Source organism: Chelonia mydas, chromosome 2 (assembly GCF_015237465.2).
Source record: "Chelonia mydas isolate rCheMyd1 chromosome 2, rCheMyd1.pri.v2, whole genome shotgun sequence".
Lineage (NCBI taxonomy): Eukaryota > Metazoa > Chordata > Testudines > Cheloniidae > Chelonia > Chelonia mydas.
Genome location: NC_057850.1, coordinates 157,564,479 through 157,588,281, shown reverse-complemented (window position 1 = coordinate 157,588,281; position 23,803 = coordinate 157,564,479).

Genomic DNA, 23,803 nt, shown 5'->3' with positions numbered 1-23,803 from the left:
TGGATCTGGTATTCCAAAGTTGTTGAGACAAATGGAGAAAAGCTATCAAGCTGAGGGTAGGGTCTCAAATCGCTCAGCTTATCTTTGTGATAAAATTATTAAAAAGTCCATGTTCTGTACTTCTGCTTTCGTGACTGAGCTTCTGAGCTCCCGCCCATAGAGCAGGAGGAAGCAGGCTTCTTTAGCAAACTTAAACATATCAAGTCATTTCCTAGCAAAAGTATTTTCTATCCCCTGCAAACTGAGGGTTAAAGCCCAGTTTACCAAAATAAACAATCCAGTCTAATTTGGGGCAAGGAGTGATGGTGAGTTTTGTTTTTGGGTTTTTTTTTGGTTTTTTTATAGTTAATCCAGCATCGGTGCAAGATAGCAATAGTACCCTTTTTTTTTTTAACCAAAAGCCATCTGCAGGGACTGGATTTTGACATTCTCATGAGAGGATCTGGCAGCTAGACTTGGTATTGTTTTAACCCCTCCAGTTTCATCTCTTGAAGTGATCTCTGGTAAAAACAAAAGCAATTCAAATGGACTTCCTTTGTACTTGTTTTAATTGCACAAGCAGAGCTCAAAACCAGTTTAGCCCTTTCTTTAGGCTACCATGTATATAAATTAGATTTTAAAACATGTATTAACATTGCTTCAGCTAAAGGAAGAAGGGGAAAAATAATCTTTCCTGAAATGCATATATGAAAGTATCAGGGGGTAGCCATGTTAGTCTGTATCCACAAAAACAACAAGGAGTCCAGATTTATTCAGGCATAAGCTTTCATGGGTAAAAAACCCACTTCTTTACCTATGAAAGCTTATGCCCAAATAAATCTGTTAGCCTTTAAGGTGCCACTGGACTCCTTGTTGTTTATATGAAAGTAGGACATCTGGAGAAATAGCTTTAGATTTGGAAGCGGTATAAAAAATACTACTTAAGGATTATGCCTCTTGCACTGTTAATCCAAGGTAAATTGGCAGGAATTCTATTGCTAAAACCTTTTCCACCACCAAAGTTCAACTGTTTCAAAGGACACAAGATTGACCTTATTCTCGTCTCGCTAATTACAGGTGTCTCACACAGGAATTGTTCATACATATTCTACACCCAATCACATAGTGCTTCAGCTTTCTGTAATATTCATCTTTCTTGTAAAATATGTTGTACACATTTATTATATGGGATGCTCAGACTTATCAGAAATCCTGCGTGTCACACACTTATTACAATAGTCTCATGTTGAGTTTCTGTATCTGCTCCTGCTGACTGTGCTAATACAAGTAACAATAAACAATTTGTTTTCATTTTGACAATTAAAAATGCCTTCCTCGAGCCAGCCAGAAGACAAACATAATGAAAAGACACCTCGTCTTTATGATACTTTACAACGTAATATCTGTGCATCTAAGCCCTTGGCCTGGAGTGTCTGTTGGCTGCCAACAGAAAAGTGTATTGCTTGAGTACATTAAGTCCTGTTCTTCTATACACCAAATGAAACGAGGTAATTTAAGGTTCAGTTTTGCTCAGCTAAATGTCATTTCATGGTGGTCTTGATTTTGCTGAGAAGTAAATGGAATCATTTTCAGGGAGAAAGTCACTTTTAAGTCCGATAATCATGTCTGGGGTCAGGATTATAAAAGAACCTCTATCAAAAGGTAGCAGTTGTTAACCTCTGTAGAAACGTCTGGGTTGGAAGTGATATCGGACAGCTGTCAGTAATAGCTGCCATCTGTGAACCTTGATGGCTTTTTGATGACACCAATGCAACTTTTCAGGACAGTTCCTCCTGCTATGCCTTCCTCAGCCATTGACATGGTTTCACCACTTGGAGCCTCTGATTGCTACACTTAGTGTTTTTCATTGCCAGTGACCGAGTGAGTATGGGTTACTTCTGTCAGTAGCATTGTGAATGACCTCAAGAAACAGACAGCCAGTGTCCTCCCCTTGGCTTTGTTTAGATGTTCTCTGTTCCTCCTCCAGGAACGATCCTCAGGAGTGATTATGGTGCATGCACTTTGTTCAGATGATATATCTATTACCTTGGCAAGTGGCCAGCTAATTTCTGTTTGAAATCTAACAGTCTCTCCCATATTCAATGGGAATATTGGTAATTCTTCTATTCTATATTCCAGGACCCAAGGAAAGGGAAAGGTGGCATTCTATCACTGTGGTGCTTTCTGATCCAGAAAGCTGAAAAAGGCCATTTTGACTCCCAGCACATATTAAATTTCCCTCAGGGATTTTCTAACCTACAGCCAGTTGCGACAAACCAGGATTGCTGGGGTGCAATGGTAGTCCAGCCCTTCATAGAATCATAGAATATCAGTGTTGGAAGGGACCTCAGGAGGTCATCTAGTCCAAACTCCTGCTCAAGGAGGACCAGTCCCCAATTTCTGCCCCAGATCCCTAAATGGCCCCCTCAAGGATTGAACTCACAACCCTGGGTTTAGCAGGCCAATGCTCAAACCGCTGAGCTATCCCTCCCTCCTTCACAATACCCTCAGTATACTCCCTACTCAACGGGCTGCAAGTTGAGAAAACCCGAACAAATGGCCACTTAGCCCAGCTTTAAATCTGCTTTGCACAACCAGGTCAGTGCACATTAAATGTAGGGTGGACCAGGATCTGGTCCAATGAGGTAACCTTTGCATATAACTGGTGCCATTCAATATACAGTACATGTGGCTGTTGTTGAATTGCTCACTTCTCACTTGTCTCCAAGTACTTGCTTGCATGTGACAAAGGCCAGGTAAACTGTCTCCACTGGTAGGTGAAACCAAGTGAGGGCAGCTACTAACTAGTTTCTGGTGCCACATTGTGTCTATCATAACTTTGTATAAAAATACCCCCAGAATAGTGGAAACCACAGGAAAGAAAGCCTTTAGTGAAATGTACTTCGTATTTAGCAAATAAGGACCAAGTCACTGAAGATTTTTCTAGTTACTTTTCCTTTTGGAAAAGGCATTAAGCCAAAAGGAGACATGAGGTCAGGATCACTATTACTTCCTAAAATTCACAAACAATAAAACTGTAAATCTACTGATTGATCGGTATAAAGGAAGCAGTTAATGGTTGTTCAGACACCACTTAAGAACAAAGGCTATGTAGCATTTGCAAAAATATACACCTATAAAGAGATGGACAGCAATGAGACTAAGGGCAGGTCTACACTTACTTCCAGAGCGATCGATCCAGCAGGGGTCAATTTATCCCTTCTAGTGAAGACGCGTTAAATCAGCCGCCGAGCACTCTCCTGTTGACTCCGGTACCCCATCAGAGTGAGAAGCGTAGGTGGAGTTGATGGGGGAGCATCAGCAATCGACCTACCAGAGTGAAGATACTGCGGTAAGTAGCTCTAAGTACGTCGACTTCAGCTGTGCTATTTTCATAGCTGAAGTTGCGTAACTTAGACTGACTTAGCTTGCCCCTCCCACCTTGCAGTACAGACCAGGCCTTAAGGACAGTTTTATAAAGAATTAGAGAAACTTCTCTGTGAAATGTTTCCACAGGTTCATCCTATATGATTTTAATGTATAAGTTGGTCACCATACCAGCCTGGAAATAATGGAATTGGGCACCTTACAGTTGGCAGTCAGTATCCCGGCAGATTTTTACCAAATATTTGCAAAACATGCAGTACATAGTTTAGAAATAAAAATACATTATTTCAGCAACAGTACATTGAAGCTAGTTAGAAAATTTCAAGAAAAGTGGGATTTCAATGAAAAACAAAAAAAAATATGTTTGAAAACTTTCACTCCCCCCTTATTTCCTGATGAGCTTTACAGGACAATTATACAATACAGTGGTGATAACCATGTTCTAAACAGTAATATATGCTAAATTACATGCAGATCTAATAATGAGATCTTAAAGATCTACAAGTCAAATACTGAAGATACTATAGCCAACTTGTGAATAAACATGGAATCCATTAAAAACCCTGTGGTGAATACATTTCTTCTTAATGTTACATGTGCCAGGACAAAAAAGCATTTTGGCAAGCAATATTCTCCTGGCTGAGTCGGAATAGACTGAATTCATACACTTTGCTTCAAGCAGCACCAAAATCTGAACATGGTTTGATGAAAATGATTTGGCCATTAGAAAGCTTCAAGGCATGCAAATTTATCCTGGATAACAAACAATCGCAGATAAGTAGGGAACTCTAGAGAACTTTGAAGAAAGAACGCATATGCAGTAAACTCGATGAATAATAAAGTAGATGAACTACAGTCACATGGAGACCAATCAGAAAAACATGTTCTGTCAAGCACTTAAAACTGTCAATCCACCAAGAATGCTAACTACACTTTTGTGTATGGTGGATGGAAATGAATTGTTTACCGAGAAATTATCCAACACCTGTCATGTGTCCACGACACAAATTTCATCAACTTCCTTAATCATAAAATGTATCATCACAGAGATTTCACTAGACCATGGCAAGAAACAGAAAGTGACACAGAATACCCTTAGCTTACTGTCTACTTCGGGTGATATTTTCGAAGCAATGACCACACTGAAAAATGGTAACACTCATTAACCTAATGGGGCTTAATATATCAATTTGATGCACTAACTGATTATATAACTTTATTTATCTACAGACTCCAGGAACAAGAAACACTACTTGAACAGATAAAAGATGCCAACCTAATCATTTCCTACATGGGACTGTGGCAATTTTAGAGATATCTTTTCACTGTCAACTGCTGGCAAAATATTGACCTGGTTTTCTCAAGTGACTGCTGGACAATGCAACAGGATATAGTAATCCCAGAGTTACAGTGCAGTTTTCAATCACAATGCAGTGCTATTGATGTAATTGTTTATGCTTGGCAATTAAAGGAAAACGCTTGGAACAAATGGGCAAACTTTACAATATTGCATTTTACTGACCCAGAAAAAGCCTTTCATGACATCAGTTGTCTTAATTTTTGGAGGAATATGAGAAAAATGTGGATGCCTACTTGAAATGGTCAGCATTGTCTGCTAACTCCATAAAGTTGTGGTCTGAAAAACTGGAGAGAAAGGCAGTGGAATATGGTTCTTTGGGCATAACAAATGCTATTCATCACACTTTGTTTTAGAGTAGCAGCTGTGTTAGTCTGTATTCGCAAAAAGAAAAGGAGTACTTGTGGCACCTTAGAGACTAACCAATTTATTTGAGCATAAGCTTTCGTGAGCTACAGCTCACTTCATCGGATGCATTCAGTGGAAAATACTTTGTTTTGTGACTCAGGATGTCACAATTCCTCCCATGCTCTCCAAGTGTTTTTGTATGGCAGTATATTGGAGGGCTAAAGGAAAGCAAGTTACTGCAACCTTGAAAAGGCTGCAATCTTACCTCGTTCCTCATGCCCAGCCAGTGCCACTGACAAGCACATTAGGAAGATGAAACCAGCAGCTGATCATTCCCAGCCCCTGTCCCATCTCTCTACCCACTTGCTCACAGGGAGAAACAGATTAGGGAGCCAACAAACACAACCCTAATGCAACTGTGCAGGATGGGAGTGGGAGGGGAACTTTACTCCTTTTCAGATGGCCATAGAGTTTAAGCCCAGAAGGGACCACCATGATCATCTAGTCTGACCTCCTGCATATCACAGGCCACAGAACCTCCCCTCCCTGCTCCTGTAATAGACCCCTAACCGCTGGCTGAGTTACTGAACCCCTCCAATCTTGATTAAAGGACTTCAAGTGACTCCTTCAAACCAGCAAGTGACTTGCACTTCACATCACAGAGGAACGTGAAAACCCCTCAGGGTCTCTGCCAATCTGACTTCAGCAAAAATACATTCTCAAATTCAAATATGGTGATCAGTTAGACCCTGAACATCTGAGTGAGACCCACCAGTCAGACACTCTGGAAAAGAATTCTCTAATAACACAAAGCCGTCCCCCTCTAGCATTCTATCTCTGGCCATTGCAGATATTTGCTAATAGCAGTTGCAGGTAGGCAATATGCCAACGTAAGCAATCTCATTATGCCATAAACATATCAAGCTCAGTGTAATGGGGTCTAAAAACCCTATACTGAGCATAGACATGAGGGGAGGAGAGTCTCCTATTTACAAACAAGCAGCTTGATCACAAATCCACACAGGTGCCAATCATGGAGGCAGGCGCTCACAGCTGCAACCATACAGGAAAAAGGCTTGCTATAACAGGGAGAGTGCAGAGAAGGAAAGGGAGGCAGGAAGGTCTAGGATGGTGAAGGGGTGACATCGCTGTACAAGGCTGTCTCCAAGAAAACAGCCTGGAGACTGCAAGCCCAAAAAGTGAAGGGCCAACAGACTTAACTGGAGATGAGGTCCAGGAACTCGCCTGACTGAGAAAAAACAAAGGAGGGTCATTTAGGAGAAGCTGAGGCCCCTTTAGAGACCACACTAAGACAGTGACACTCAGTCTTGGAAGAAGTTAGGTTTTTTGCCCCCATTACTTTCCTTGGAAGTCTGTTCCAGAACTTCACTCTTCTGATGGTTAGAAATCTTCATCTAATTTCAAGTCTAAACTCATTGATGGCCAGTTTATATCCATTTTTTAGTGTGCCAGCATTGGCCCTTAACTTAGATCATTCCTATCCCTCCCTGGAGTTTACCCTTCTAATGTATTCATAGAGAGCAATCATATCTCCCCACAAGCCAAGCTTGTTAAGTCTCCTCTCATATGGTAGGTTTTCCATTCCTCTAATCATCCTAGCAGCCCTTCTCTGCACTTGTTCCAGTTTGAATTCATCTTTCCTAAACATGGGAGACCAGAACTGCACACAGTATTCCAGATGACATCTCACCAGTGTCTTGAATGATGGTAATGACACATCCTTCTGTCTACTGGAAATACCTCACCTGATGCATCCTAGGATTGTGTTAGCCTTTTTCACTGCCTCATCACATAGTCATCCTGTGATTGACCAATACTCCTAGATCTTTTCTCCTCCTCTGTCGCTTCCAACTAATAAATCCCTGTCTTATAGCAAGAAATTTTAGTGTTAGTCCCTAAATGCATGAGCTTTCACTTTGAACTATTAAATTTCATTCTGTTTCTATTACTCCAGTTTTCAAGATTGTCCATAGCTTCTTGTATGCTGGACTTGTTCCAATCTAGCCCATAATAACCATTCTAGTTGATCCCAGCTGTTTGAATGGATCCTATGTGTAATCCTGTCTGATTTAACAGTATGGATAGGATTCTCTAGCATGTTTAATCCATGTGAGAGAGTGAGTTACCACAGTCTGAGGAGGGTGAGGAAGGAGCATGGATGTTACTTTGCACAAGTGCTCAGGTTCAGCACAAGACTGATCTTTGGGGCTAGATAATGGGCCCCAATTTTGGTCCCCCCCCCCCCCGCCTCAAAAAAGGTGGGGTGGGCTAGTCGGAATCCTTTCCTTCTGGCTACTGAAACCACAACATGTATGCTTGTGTAAGCACAGACCAAAGGATTGAAGGATCTTTGTAATGGTTGATCCTATGACCTAACCCTTTCCCAGTCTGAACCTGCCTCACTCTGAGCACTGCCCCACAGAAAATATCCTTCAGAGCTGGGACAGAATCTGCTCTCAGTTACTCTGGGGTCAGTCAGAAGTAACTGTTGCTTTACGGATATCCACCTCCATCAAGTTACTCCAGATTTATATCAGTGTAAATGAGAACAGAATTGGCTTATGGTCAGTGTTTAAGCATATTTTTTACATGCTCTACTGCCAGACACAAAACGGTGCACTAGTCAACATATTACCTGGAATTCTGATAACCAACTACCTAACTTGGGCCCTCATGCTCTCCTATGCACACACGCACAGAGGGAAGCCTTCATCTCTGGATCCCATCTTAGATCGAAGAAGCTTCATGAGGTTCTGGCTTTGGACAGGGCAAAAGAGGAAGGGGAGAGGATAAAGTAGAACAGCTGGATTCTGTTCCTCAGTACTGCAGAGTCTTCAGAAACATGCTGCTCTTCTCTTGAATAGAGGAAGCTATGGGTTAGAGGAGTCTTGGCAGCATGGTTCCTGCTGGGTTACCTCTTATGGGCTAACATCTCAAAAGATTCCCAGTTATTGTACATTTATATTTTATAATTTATTCATGCTAAATAGTGAGTCTTATATTTTGAACTGTTGTACTGATGACTGGATGCAAAAGTTAACTGTCCTGTTATACACAGATTATTCATGTGCAAATAATCTCTGTTTAAACATAAGTAAATATTATAGTGCATGTCTGTTATGACATTTTAAAGCTTTGTGGCAGTAGGGACTAGCGTGAAAAAAGTGTTTTAGAGCTGTAGATAAAGGTGAAACTGACAAAATCCTTCAATGGGTTTAGGATGCTAAAACTATACATAATAAATGTCATAATGAAAACAGAAGAAAAATAAAGAAATGTAGTAGAACTAATAATGGAAAGGCTAGGAGACACAAAGTATTATAATGGGGCAATGGCTAAAAATGTAAGCTGCCTATTACGTTCTTCACAGCAGTGGACAATATCAAATCAAAATGCAGTGAAGTTACATATTTAACTTTGATGAGAGCTGCTTAACAAAACAGACACACCACCCTGAACCTGAAAGAAGTGTTCTTCCTTTGGTTCTTGATCTCAAGTATATGAACAAATAGGATTTGGTTCAGGTGAATTATTTGACTAAGGTTAATCAACTCTTGATATTTACATCTATATATTTCCTCAGCAGATTTATTAATCCTTATGCAGCACCACCAACTCCACTGCTTGCTCAGAAATGTGTAGGAGTCATGAGTAATCAAACCCCTGATGTGCATCATGCTTAAGGATTGTTTCCTGGACTGATTTACAATGAAATCTCAAAAATCATTACCGATAGCATAAAAATGCAGGAACTTACCTGTATAGCTAGTCGTCATCTGTTTAAGAATGCATCAAGATTATGTCTGGATTTAGTTGTTCTATGCAGGTCATGGAGTTTCAACAATTCTATTTTCTCTAACAAGAGTTAACATGCAGTACCACTTTATTCTAATAGCTATGAGACAGCTGGGGGTCATACCACTGATGGCTGTGTAACCTATATAAAATGCTGTTTAAATCAATGATGTGAGAAATCTCATGATTTTACTTTGATTGAAATTCCATCTGTGAAGTCTTCATAGGCTACTGTTGTAAAAACCTGAAACTTTTTAGAGTATTTTAGGTAATGGATAAGAAAGGAAAATGTTGCTATACAGACAAATGATCCTCAAAATCTGTCTAAGGATTCTAGCATAAATGCATTAGCAATGAAGATACAAAATTGTAGCAGGGCTAACAAATGCAGGTTATTTTAGCTCTGCTGGATAATAACCACTAGAAAAATCTCAGGCAGTCTCTGTCAATCTAGGAAAAACAAATATATATTCATGTAGTATGTGGTCAAGGAAGTGATATGAAAATCAGGGAACTATGACAGATGTACTGATGAACGAACATAGACTTATGGTCTCAGCATGGTAGCAAAGAATATTGCCTCATATGCATCTTGTAAGCATTATCAGAGTGCACTGGAATCTCTTCTGCTTATTTAACCTAGGCACAGTATGAATTATTCACATCTAGCTGCAAACCCGCTCAAACTGAGTTTTGGATCCAAGGTTTAATGTATTCACAAGCCTTACACAATGCTTGAGAAAGTTTAGTGAATATGGATTGAGGCTGATGGCACAGATAGGAAGCCTGACAATGTATCTTCCAGCTTCCCTTGCTCTGCACCAGAAGCTGTCCCTGCCCCAAACACTCTTCCCAAAGGTGGAGGAAATCCCAGCACTTGCTGAGGAAAAGAAAGTGAGATAGGAAGGGGATCAGCTGTCAGTGTTTCTCTCTCAGGAGGTTTTAGGTAAATTTAATCTGAACCTTCAGGCAAATCTGCAGTACTTAGTTTCCAAGGCCGCAAACCAAATTGCAAAATGCTGTTCATGAGCCCCTTTGTTAATTGAACTTCACTGGGTTCACACAGTCCTATTTCCCATTTCCTCATACCTCTACTGATTACAGTGAAAATGACAACAATACCTCTTTCTTATATAGGGTTTTTCCATCAGCAGATCTCAAAGCGTTTCACAATCTTTAATCAGAGAATCATAGAAATGTAGAGCTGGAAAGGACTTCCAGATGTCATCAAGTCCAGACCACTGTGCTGAGGCAGAATCAAGTATACCAAGACCATCCCTGATAGATGTTTATCTAGCCTGTTATTAAAAACCTCCAAATGATGGGGATTCCACAACTTCCTTTGGAAGCCTATACAAAAATTTAACTACCCTAATAGTTAGAATTTTTTTCCTATAATCTAACCTACATCTCCCTTGCTACAGATTAAGTCCATTACTTCTTGTCCTTCCTTCAGTGACATGGAGAACAATAGATCTCCATCTTCTTTATAACAGCCCTTAACATATTTGAAGACTGTCTTCAGGTCCCTCCTTTGTCTTCTTTTCTCAGGACTAAACATGTCCAGTTTTGTTAAACTTCCCTCATAGGTCAGGTTTTCTAAACCTTTTATCATTTTTGTTGCTTTCTTCTGGATTCTTTGCAACTTTCCTAAAGCGTGGGGCCCAGAACTGGACACAGTACTCCAGCTGTGGCCTCTCCAGTGCCAACTAGAGCGGAACAATTACCTCCTGTGTCTTATATACGACACTCCTGTTAATACACCCTAGAATGATATTAGCCTTTTTTGCCATCGTTTCACATTATTGACTCATTCAATTTGTGTTCCACAACCCCCTTTCCTGCAGATCTTTTTCAAAAGTACTACCGCCTAGCCAGTTATTCCTCATTTTATAGTTGGGCATTCAATTTTTCCTTCCTAAATAGAATACTTTGTACATTGTCTTTATTGAATTACATCTTGTTGATTTCAGACAGATTTTCCAATATGTCAAGGTTGTCCTGAATCCTAATCATGTCCACCGAAGTCCTTTCAATCCCTCCCACCTTGGTGTCATCCACCAATTTTATAAACATACTCTCCAGTTCATTATCCAAGTCATTAATGAAAACATGGAATAGTACCAGATCCAGGACTAACCCCTGTGGGACCCCACTAGATAAGCCTGCCCAGTTTGACAGAAAACCACTGATAACTACACTTCGAGTATGGTCTTTAGATCAGTTGTGCACCCATCTTATAGTAATTTCATCTAAACCACATTTCCCTAGTCTGCTTAGGAGAATGTCATGTCTGATTGTGTCAAAAGCCTTACTAAAACCAAGTTACATCATATCTACCGCTTCCCCCATTCAGTAAGCCAGAAACCCTGTCAAATAAAATTAGGATGGTGTGGCATTATTTGTTTATGATAAATCTATGCTGGGTATTAGTTCATAACACCATTATCCTCTAGCTGCTCACAAACTGACTTTTTAAACATTTCGTCCCAATATCTTTCCAGGTATCAAAGTCAGGTTGTGACTGGTCTATAATTCCCTGGTCCTCTTTATTCCCCCCTTTTAAGGATAAGTACTACGTTTGCTGTTCTCCAGTCCTCTGGGACCTCACCCATCCTCCAGAAGTTCTCTGAGATCATCACTAATGTTTCCCAGATAGCTTCAGACTGTCCCTGAAGTACCCAAGGATGAATTTGATCAAGTCCTGCCAACTTGAATACATCTAACTTAATTCAATATTCTTTAACCCATTATTTCCCTATTTTGTCTTATGCCCCTTCCCCTTTGTTGATAATATTAATTTTGTAGACTGAAGCAAAGGAGGCATTAAACACCTCAGCCTTCTTGTTGTTGTTAGCTATCATCTCTTCTTTCCTGCTAAGCAGAGGACCTACACTTTCCTTCCTCCTAATGAATCTTTTCCTACTGCCTTTTATGTCCCTTGCTAAGTGTAACTCATTTTGTGCCTCAGCCTTTCTGATTTTGTTCCTACATGCTTGTGCTATATGTTTTTATTCCTCCTTAGCACTTAGTCCCTGTTTCTATATTTTGTAGGATTCCTTTTTGACTTTCAGGTTATTAAAGAGCTCCTGATGGAGCCATATCAGCCTCTTACTATTCTTCCCATCTTCCCTTCACTTTAGGATAGTTTGCAGTTGTGCCTTTAATATTGTCTCCTTAAGAAACTGCTCCCTCTCCTGAATTCCTTTATCCCTTATATTATCTTCTTGTGGGATGTAACCTAACAATTCTCTGAGTTTGTTCAAGTCTGCTTTTTTTTAAGTCCATTGTCCTTATTCTGCTGTCTCCTTCCTTCCTTTCCTTAGAGTCTTGAAATTTACAGTTTCATCATCACTTTCATTCAAATTGTCTTCCATTTTCAGATTCAAAACCAGTTCCTCCTTGTTGGTTAGAATCAAGTCTGAAATAGCTTGTCCTTCTGGTTACTTCCTCCGTTTTCTGAAACAAAAAGTTAGCCCCAATACATTGCAAGAACTTTTGGGAAATTTTGTGTTTTGCCACGTTACTTTTCCAACAGATGTCTGGGTAGTTAAAGTCCCCCATAACTACTAGCTCTTGTGTTTTGGATATTTCTTTTATTCGTTCTAGAAATGCCTCCTCTTCCTGATTTTGAGGTCTACTTTAACCCCTACCATGACACCATCACTATTTTCCCTCTCTTATCTGTATTCAGAGACTTTCAACGGATCTGCCTCTCTCCTCCTTCTGGACCTCAAAACAAGATATTGATGTATAATGCAACACCTCCCACATTTTTTCACTGCCTGTCCTTCCTGAATAAGCTATATGCATCCATATCATTATTCTAGTGATGAGATTTATCCCACCAAGTCTGTTATGCCAATTTAGTCCTGTGTTAGCTCATTTCTCTGTTTATTCCCCATACTCCTTGCATTTGTGTATAGACACCTAAGGTGTAGAGCAGATTCCCGCACTGATTCCTTCTTGTTGCCTCTATGATCAGATTGTAATTTTACATCTACCCCTCTGTTAAGGTTGCCTTTTTTATGCTTACCTGTGGGCTTTTCTCACTTGCCCCCTTTGAACTTAGTTTAAAACCTTACTCACTAGGTTGGTGAGTTGGTGCACAAAGATGTTCTTCCACTTGTGAGAAAAAATGGGGTCTGCCTTTCCAAGAACAGCATCCCATGGTTGAAGAAGCAAAAACCCTCCCATTGACAATATCTGTGCAGCCATGCTTTCATCTCCAAGATACACATATCCCTGCCTGGGCCCTTACCTTCAACAGGGAGGATGGATGAGAACACAACCTGTGTCCCCAACTCCTTCACCCTTCCTCCCAGACCCCTATAGTCACTTCTTATCTGCTTAGGGTCATACCTGGCAGTATCATTAATGCCCATGATGAGCATTGGCCATCTTTCTGTAACATCTCAGACATCAGCTCCGGGTAGGCAGCACACCTCCAGAGCATCATGTTAGGTTGGCAGATGAATGCCTCCATCCCCCTCAAAAGGGAGTCCTTGACCACCAGTACTCTACACCTCTTCCTCTTTGGTGTGATGACCATGAGCCTCCCAGCCTTGTGGGGGGATGGCTATTGTGTCTGCTCCTCTCCTCCTGTTGCCAGCACAGAATACTGGTTCTTGACTGCAATGGACTTGGGTGTTGTGTAGGGCATTGTTTACTGTCCAAGGAGGCCAGCAGCCAGTCTCCTACCTGAAGAGCAGCTGGCCCTCCTTTCTCTTCTGATGTCAACATAGTCATCTGTAGTCAGCTATCATCCTACATCCCAGATATTTCCATATGTGTCCTGTTGATGAAGTGCTTGTGCTCCCAGATCCTACACAGATGAGCCACCTCCTCCTGCAGCTCTTACTTGCTTCCTGAAGGACTCCACCAACAGACATCTCTTACACCAGATCATTCTCCCATGACTGGCTTTCATCAGCAGGGATATGCAGGCCACATTCCCAGAAAGTAAAGACCCAGGCCTGGGTAGAAGCCTCCAGGGTCAGGGTGCTTGTCTCGCAGGGACCCCCCTCAGATGCAGGCAGAAGAAGAGCTAGTAGTTGGCATCATTCGCTTTTCCCCTCATTGTGGTCTCTCCCTTGTAGAGTACCTGAAAGTTAAGGAAAGAAAAAAATGTACAAGTATATTTACAATCAGTACCAAATGGATTAGTCATATAAACTGTGACAGATATAACAATTTCCTGCAACATCCTTGTGAGACCCTTACTGAATTCAGTTTAAATATCTGTGGGATCCATCATATTAAATGAATGGTTTATGTATGATTGTGGGCTGGGATTGAAGGTAACCTCACTGGGAGGGGATGTGACTGTGGGAGACCTTGGGGTTCAAAGGACTATATTGAACAATGTACCAGACAAGAATGGACTTTTATAACAAAAAATGTTAAGTGATTTTACTGAGGAATATTGGGGGGGGGGGGGAAGTGCATTTCCCACCTTCAATTATGGCAAAACCCAGCCTTTTGGTGGTTTGACATGAGATGTGAGCTGATGTCTACTTATCACCTGATCAAAGGTGCATGCTGTATAAAGGAAAGACTGAATTATTCACTGTGGTTCTGGTCCTGAATCTGTGGCAGTTATGAACTGTAAGCACAGAGAAAACCCAGTTTTGTGTTGTGAAGGAATGACACCTACCAGAGTCCAAGACTGGAGTTGGGGTGACATCTGGTAAGATTTTTAGTGTGCATATAGGTTCTTTTATTTTTTTTAATGTTTTGTCTGTAATGTTTCATCTTATGAATAACTGTTCTTGCTAATAAAGACCTGTGTGGTCACTCATAACTTCAGGCGAATACACTGTACATAACATCTGGAGAGAAAGTGAAGTACAGGTGCTGGCCTAGTAAGGTAGTCTGGCTTGCTGGGAATATCACAGAGTGTGCAGGGAACTGTGCAGCCTGGGGGTGGAGGGAGGAAATCTGTTTAGGAGAAGAGAGACATTGGTTTTGGTCCAAGAGAGATGGTGGCTGAGGGGCCAGAAGCCTAGAGTGGGTGCTCTTATAGAGGGGGAATACAGGTGCAGTTGTCCTGAATTTTTGAAAAAAAACCAATTCATTCTTTTTTCTATTCACAAATTATCTGTAAACCAGCTCATGATTTCCACAATGCATTTGTTGTTTCAATCAATTCATATTTAGTTATACTATATGTTAGCTGATATATTTCTTGAAAGTTTTCACTGTGAATATTTGTTGTACATAATTTGATATTCAAGCAACTTGATTCATCACCTAAATTAAAGAGATTGCTTCTGTTGACTGAATGACTGTAAATTTAATAATAGATGAAGGTTTGAATAAGCTCACCAGAGCTTTGATTATCTCAGACAGAGCACCAAGAGTACGCAAAGGTATCAGGAGAAAAGCAGGTTAGGAAACTTTAAACCATTTCCTTTGCTTATTTTCCACACAAGCATTACATTCTGGCTATACAGTCTATACAGTCATCCTCAGCTTTTAAAATAGCTGAGTTCCTCTGTGTCTGAGGGAGAGAGAAAGCCCTAAACCAAGATTTATTGGCTATTTACAGTAAACTTTACATTCAGTCTCTCATCATATTCACACAAAGTAATTTGAGTTTGTGTGTAAATGCAAAATCTTATTTGAAAGGGTGTGGGCTCACATAATTTTCTGTCTTATCTGATCATTTCAGTGCAGGGTTCCATCGATAATTCCAGCGCAAGTACATGTTGCACATAAAGACATACTTGTATACAACCACACAGATCTACATGAATAAAGACATTCATGCAAACAAGACCTCGGTTTCATGAAGTGGCCCTAAATATAGTAAGCTGAACTAAGAAATGCATTAAGGCTCCTAATTCCAAGTTTAGTGGGAAGATGGCACAAGGCCACACAGAGGGGAGAGAAGGGCTCAGAGAGATAAGTATGTGGAGAAAGCAATGGTGGGGCTATGCATGGGGGAAGTTACAGGCCTTTGCAGTTAAAGCCTGTAACATTTGAGAAAAGAAAATCCCTTCTTAAACTTATTATATTAAATGGGTAATAAACAAACAGAGAAAGAAATAGAAAGGGTCTCTAAAACATATTCTCTTAATAATAATAATAATAAAAGAACATTATGGGCATGAGGATATTTTTTCAGTCAGCCAACCATGACCCTGAAGTTGGTTGTGGAAGAATGTCTCCACTTTCAAAATATGACATAGGACTGTAACCCTTCTGCCCATCAGAATTGGCAGCAACAAGGGCTGGGTTCAGTATCTAGGGGTTTCATTCCAATAACACAATGCAAAACTGGCTCGAACCCCCACCCAGTGACCTGGGACAAATATATACCACCCCCGCTGGGCGCCTCCAAGAGGCAATACTTCCCCTCTCGCAAGCACAGAGTCTGAGTGTAGCAAAAGCCTTTTAATAACAGAGAGAAACAATGTGGCATTATGTTGGGGAAACACCACCAACAGGATTCATAATACAACCCATGACCAAAAAAAAATCCCATCCCAAGCAAATTGGGGTGTGACCTTTCCCTTTGGTTCTTGAGTCCAGAACCCAAAGTCACCCAAAGTCCCAAAAGTCCAACAACCCAAAGTCTCTGTCCCTGGTCAGTGCAGCACCAGAGTTAGAAAGTTTATCTGCAGAGTTTTACCTCCCAACCTGGGTGGAGATGGGAAGGGGGCGTTAAGGAGCACCTTACATGGTCCAAAGCCGATTGCCCCAACCTCTCCATGGGGCTCCACTCTGTTCCACCAGCCGTGCCACGAATTGCTCTGCTCTGCCAGCCGTCCCATGAGCCACTCCAGCCGTCCCGCGAACCACTCTGCTCCAAGAGCCGCTCTGCTCTGCCAGCCATCCCGCAAACTGCTCCGCAATATATCTTCACACTCCCCCACTACTTAACACAACACTCAATGATTTCAACTCCTAGTAAGTTTAAGTCTTTTGTGATTTCAGCTTGTAGCAGGGGAACCTCAGTGCTGGTGCACCATTGGCCCAAATTCAGTTCAGCTCAGCAGCCTATAACTAGACTCCGAATAGAATCAAAATTAGCTCTGATATTCCACCATGGAGAAAGGAGGAAGTGAAATTAGCATGTAAGGCCCTCATCAGGGGGCCCATACCACCAGATATTAATACCTGTCCTCAGCCTCTCTCAATTCACTGACTTTTGGAGCCTATGTCCCTTGCTTAGCAAGTGCTACTTAGGTGATGGCGAGTCCCTCCATCATAACAAAAGGCCAAGTACAGTTCCACTGTCCTTGATTCACATAATCAGGATAATAACAATTTATTCTTCCTGCCCCAATAACAGAGAAACTGGGAATCCCACAGCAGCCAAAGTGACCATTTGGGCAGCTATTGGCTCATGCTAGGCAGGGTGGGTGTGCCTATGCAAATGAGATCAGCCCCTGAAGTTCTTTTCCACAACTTGCCACAACTCACCACCAGATGTCAGGGTGGAGCTCATCCTGACTCTGCTTACAGGAGTATATTAGATATTTCTTCTTTCCCTTCAAGATTCAATTATTGCTCTGAGCACCTGAAGACACATATCTGAAGTTTAGGACAATCACACCTGAGAAGTGCTCTCTACTGTTCAATTTATTTTCATTTAGTAAATCATATGGACTTCCTTGTCTTCAACTTTGCATTTTGGATGTCATCATCAGCAACATGGATACTTAGATAATAAAGAAACCCAGATATTGTGATGACTGGGGCCACTGGGGAAAAGGAGTTGCACTTAAAAGTTTCTTCCATTCTGAAAGATTTTGAATGAGATTCCCTATACTTAAAATGGAGGAAGGCTGTATCATTGAATAACATCTCAAAATCATTGGCAATTTCTCTGAGAATTCAACTACTTTGGTTAACAATTTTCTATATGTTTTCTCTTTTCCATTCTCATTTTCTATCCATTCCTATCTTCAGCCACTAAAATTGCCTTCAAAGTTTCCAGCCACTCTTTTGCATGCTTATATTCTGCATACCTTTTAGCTGCTGAAGTTCCTAGTTGTTCTATCTGTTTATTGATCCAGTTCTCTTATCTTTTGGTTTCCTTATCTATTGCTTTATAATGCTGTTTCAGTCAATCACTGGCCTTTGCAATGTTATCTTTTTGTTTCAGGGGTTCTGAATAGCTTTTCATTTTTTATTCATTTTCAAGGTCTCTTTTGCAAGCTTATTTTACCTTCTTTTTTGCAGTTCCCTACACTGCATTCCTAATGGTGGTTCCATTCTTCATCTATATCTGTTCTTTATTCAGTGCTTCAAATAAAGAGCACTTAAAGTGGAAAATCCTGCCTGATTTCTTCTTGCTTCAATTTTGTTATGTCTAAAAATGAAAGGGGCTTGTTGTGATCCCCTTTCAATTTTTCCAGAATGGGTCCAGACCGATCTCTACATCCATGTCTGTGCACAGTAGAACTGGGCACTTTTTTCAGACAAATATTTTATTTGCCAAAAAAGACAGTTTCAGCCAACCTAAAACTACTTTCAAATTCAATATGAATTGGTTGAATAGTTTTGGCCCCAGAATTTTTTGAGCTAGATTCACAAGGGGATTTAGATGCCATTCACAAAAGCATCATGAAAAAAGAAAGTGGTGCCCCACAACCTTTAATACCCAATAGCCTAGTGCAGGGATCAGCAACCTCTGGCACGCTGCCCATCAGGGAAAGCCGCTGGCAGGCCGGGCTGGTTTGTTTACCTGCAGCATCCACAGGTTCGGCCGATCGCAGGTCCCAGTGGCCACGGTTCACCATTCCAGGCCAATGGGGACTCTGGGAATCAGCGGCCAGCACTTGCCTCGGCTCATGCCGCTTCCTGCAGCCTCCATTGGCCTGGAACAGTGAACCGCAGCCAGTGGGAGCTGCGATCAGCCGAACCTGTGGACACTTCAGGTAAACAAACCAGCCTGGCCCACCAGCGGATTTCCTTGATGGGCCACGTACCAGAGGTTGCCAATCCCTGACCTAGTGGTTAGGGCCCTTGTAGCCCAGGTATTCCTTGATGCCAATGGGCAGGAGGTGTATAAGACTTTACAGGGATCTCTGGTGTGAAATAGATTAATAGTAATTCACCAAATGGTAGCATGTGAGATCTCTACTGAGAGCCAGTCATGATAATCATAAGCACTTATGTATCTATACTGCAAATTATCTTCTTAAGGTCTTGATGTTAAGGCAGGTCACCAGAAGGTGACATGCCTCTGAAATGTTCCTTTCAGGCATGAGGTAACAGACACCTAAATCCCTATCTGGCCATTTGTGTACTGTGTATTGCAGTGGCTCTCAACCTTTCCAGACTACTATACCCCTTTCAGGAGTCTGATTTGTCTTGCCTACCACCAACTTTCATCTCACTTAAAAATTACTTGCCTACAAAATCAGACATAAAAATACAAAAAACTGTCACAGCACACTATTACTGAGAAATTCCTTACTTTCTCATTTTAACATATAATTACAAAATAAATCAATTGGAATATAAACAGTGTACTTACAGTTCAATGTATAGTATATAGTGCAGTACAAACAAGTCATTGTATGAAATGTTAGTTTGTGCTGACTTTGCTAGTGGTTTTTATGTAGCCTGTTGTAAAACTAGGCAAATATCTATATGAGTTGATGTACCCCTGGAAGACCTCTGAATACCCAGGGATATGCATACCCCTGGTTGAGAAGCACTGGTGTATTGCATGTCTCACAATGTATGCCTATTTGCATACTAAGTCAGCTGTGAAATGAGAGGTTGCAAAATCTACAAAAAAGAAATCTGTCCTGTTTTATGAATAAAGACAAAAGATGGGACTGATCTATCTTGGGCAGCAAAAAGACACACTGAATTCTTCCCTGGGGGCAAGCTGACAGAGTGTCTGTCTCATGAAAGGAGGATCACAGCCATCCTAGGTGTAAAGTGCTGCAAGAATCTGGGGTGAGCATTACTCTACAAAACGTGAGAGAAGTCTAGTCAATTAAGTCTAATCTGTAGAAAGTATGTTATGATTTTATTTTATATGTAATTATTTGTTTCTTGTACTTCAACTTGCTACTATTTGAATTCTTTGTTAAATAAACTTATATTTTGTTTCATGGTAAACATAGCTAAGTGCTATGTGTTAGGTGAACAGTGATCTGAGGTGGAACCCAGTAAGCTGAGGTGTACTGTTTCTTTGGAAGCAGCAAACCTATGAATACTATGAGTGTCTAGTGGAACAGGGGCTGGACACTCTATGAAGATGCTAGAGGACTGAGGTGTGCCAATTGCTGATCTGAAGTGTGACAGCAAGGCCTGGAGGGGAGTGTTTGTGTTGCCTGTGCCTGGTGGAGATGAAGAGCTGACCCAAATCAGGCAGAAGAAAAGGCTTCCTAACACTAAAGGTAGGTTGTAATGAAGTGCATCACAACCCTGGGAAGCATTCCATTATTCACCTGGGAAGTGGGAGAGGTGACCAGCTCCCTGTGGAGAAAGAAGTGGTTCGGGACTATTTAGAAAAGCTGGACGAGCACAAGTCCATGGGGCCAGATGCGCTGCATCCGAGAGTGCTAAAGGAGTTGGTGGATGTGATTGCAGAGCCATTGGCCATCATCTTTGAAAACTCATGGCGATCAGGGGAGGTCCCGGACAACTGAAAAAAGGCTAATGTAGTGCCCATCTTTAAAAAAGAGAAGGAGGAGGATCCGGGGAACTACAGGCCAGTCAGCCTCACCTCAGTCCCTGGAGAAATCATGGAGCAGGTCCTCAAGGAATCAATTCTGAAGCACTTAGAGGAGAGGAAAGTGATCAGGAACAGTCAGCATGGATTCACCAAGGCCAAGTCATGCCTGACTAATCTAATTGCCTTCTATGATGAGATAACTGGCTCTGTGGATGAGGGGGAAGCAGTGGACATGTTGTTCCTTGACTTTAGCAAAGCTTTTGATACGGTCTCCCACAGTATTCTTGCCAGCAAGTTAAAGAAGTATGGTCTGGATGAATGGACTATAAGGTGAATAGAAAGCTGGCTAGATTGTCGGGCTCAATGGGTAGTGATCAATGGCTCCATGTCTAGCTGGCAGCTGGTATCAAGTGGAGTGCCCCAAGGGTCGGTCCTCAGGCCGGTTTTGTTCAATATCTTCATTAATGATCTGGAGGATGGCGTGGATTGCACCCTCAGCAAGTTTGCAGATGACACTAAACTGGGAGGAGAGGTGGATATGCTGGAGGGTAGGGATAGGATACAGAGGGACCTAGACAAATTGGAGGATTGGGCCAAAAGAAAACTGATGAGGTTCAACAAGGACAAGTGCAGAGACCTGGACTTAGGACAGAAGAATCCCATGCACCGCTGCATACTAGGGATCGAATGGCTCGGCAGCAGTTCTGCAGAAAAGGACCTCGGGGTTACAGTGGACAAGAAGCTGGATGTGAGTCAACATTGTGCCGTTGTTGCCAAGAAGGCCAATGGCATTTTGGGATGTATAAGTAGGGGCATTGCCAGCAGATCGAGGGACGTGATTGTTCCCCTCTATTTGACATTGGTGAGGCCTCATCTGGATTACTGTGACCAGTTTTGGGCCCCACACTACAAGGAGGATGTGGAAAAATTGGAAAACGTCCAGGGGAGGGCAACAAAAATGATTAGGGGTCTGGAACACATGACTTATGAGGAGAGGCTGAGGGAACTGGAATTGTTTAATCTGTGGAAGAGAAGAATGAGGGGGGATTTGATAGTTGCTTTCAACTACCTGAAAGGGGCTTCCAAAGAGGATGGATCTAGACTGTTCTCAGTGGTAGCAGATGACAGAATGAGGAGTAATGGTCTCAAGTTGCAGTGGGGAGGTTTAGGTTGGATATTAGGAAAAACTTTTTCACTAGGCAGGTGATGAAACACTGGAATGCGTTACCTAGGGATGTGGTGGAATCTCCTTCCTTAGAAGTTTTTCAGGTCAGGCTTGACAAAGCCCTGGCTGGGATGCTTTGGTTGGGGATTGGTCCTGCTTTGAGCAGGGGGTTGGACTAGATGACCTGCTGAGGTCCCTTCCAACCCTGATATTCTATGATTCTATGAGACCTGAGTTCAAGTCCCTGCTCCAGAGGTCTCCCATATACTGGGCTATTGGCTATTCTGGGACAGGTCACTCTGAATCTCGCCTATTGAAATTCTTCCTCTTTGTGTAAATAATTAAATATTCATTGAGTCAGAGGGTCAGAATGACTCTATAGCCTAATTGCTTAGGGCTCTAACTTGGAAAGAGGAACACCTGAGTTCCAATCCCTGCTCCAGTGAATTATTTATAAAAAGTGAACAGCTTCAGCAGGAAGGATTGAGAGAAAGCTATGCTAGAGTACAACATAGCCATTGGTAGGGCACTTCCCTGCAATGTCCCATGTTCAAAGCCCTGCTCTGAATCAGAGTGGGGACTTAAACCCAGATCTCCTGCATCCCAGGTGAGTGCTCTAATCACAAGGGAAATAAGGAGGAGGGGGGCGACCTCCTTATCCTCCTCGGAATGGTAATTCCAAATTTCTTGTCCTTTTTATAAAAAAAGTCATTACAATGCCTGAAATCAAAACAAAACATTTCATTTCAGGAAAAACAAATGTTTCATTCAACCGGAAATTAAACACTTTTTCCATTTTTTTGTTTTGCTGAGAAAACAAAAAACATGTTTTTTCTCGTAAATTAAAAATATATATTTTTTTTTCCTGTTTGGCCAGTGAACTCCCCAAAATAGATTATTTACACAGCTCTAGAATACATTTTAAAATCTTGCAGTTAGGTATGTCATTGATGGAAAACAGTGACATAGACAGTGTGATTTACAGTAGTTCTATCAATTCAACTGCACGCATGAATCATTCACCTGCCATTCATTGTGCTGCCTCCATTTTGTGTCATTATGATACTTAAATTCCAAGGACAAGGATGATTATATTCATCATCAATCCCTTCTCAGTCAACTTTTTCTCTGAAATGAAACTCAGGGAACAAGAATTTTCTCCCCTTTTCTGGTCCCGCTCCCAACCTCCATATCACTGCCTTGTGGGCAAGTCATTTGCCAAGGCTTAAGCTGAACAGTCCTATTTTTGTCTGTCTGGTTTGTCCCCTGTCCAGTACTGATGTAAAACCAGATGTAGTTTCGTCCTGGACCACACATGGAGGAAGCCATTTTGCGGAGCAGCCGGTGGATTGGGGGAGGGGTTACCAGGAGCTGGTGAAGACAACCAAGGGCCCCTGTCCTGTATTTGGGCATGCATCAGTGGACACCCTACTCCCTTGTCATCCCCATCTATCTCACAATACCCACCTCTACCTATAGACTGATAGTGCTTAGCTCCTTTACCCACCTTCTCTTGAATGCCAGCCTTACCTGGCTCAATGCTAGCTCCTCCACCTTTGAACTCCACTTCCAACAAGATCTTTCACTCGTCTTGCTAGTTACCAGTCTGATACACAAATCTGAAACCTTAAGCAAGAGAAGGTGAGTTATGTTAGTAACCCAGAGCAAGGGGGAAAAGTGGTTGCCAATGTGACGAATCAGGACTGGGCATGATTTGCTCTTGTCACCTCTCAGTAGCCACTGGCTTTTCCTCATCCTTGCACGTAACTCCACAGTATAGCTCTTAACCTTGGGAAGTTAGTCAAACTGTCTAGTTTCCTAAGGGCTAACCATTACCTCATAACCACACACACATACTATTTTATATATACAAAAAGTGAGATTGAGAATCAGTTCCCCTTTCACTTACCCATCAAGAACTAGAGCAAAATCAAAATTTATTATTTTGAGTCTAACATTTGACAACTTTACTAACACTTAAAAGAAAGAGGAGAAAGGAATGAAAAACAGCTTTTGATAGTAACCAAAAATTAGGAATGAAAAAACTGAAGGATTTGCACTCCCCCCCAAAAAATAACAAAAAAATCTGGCAAAAATATATTGT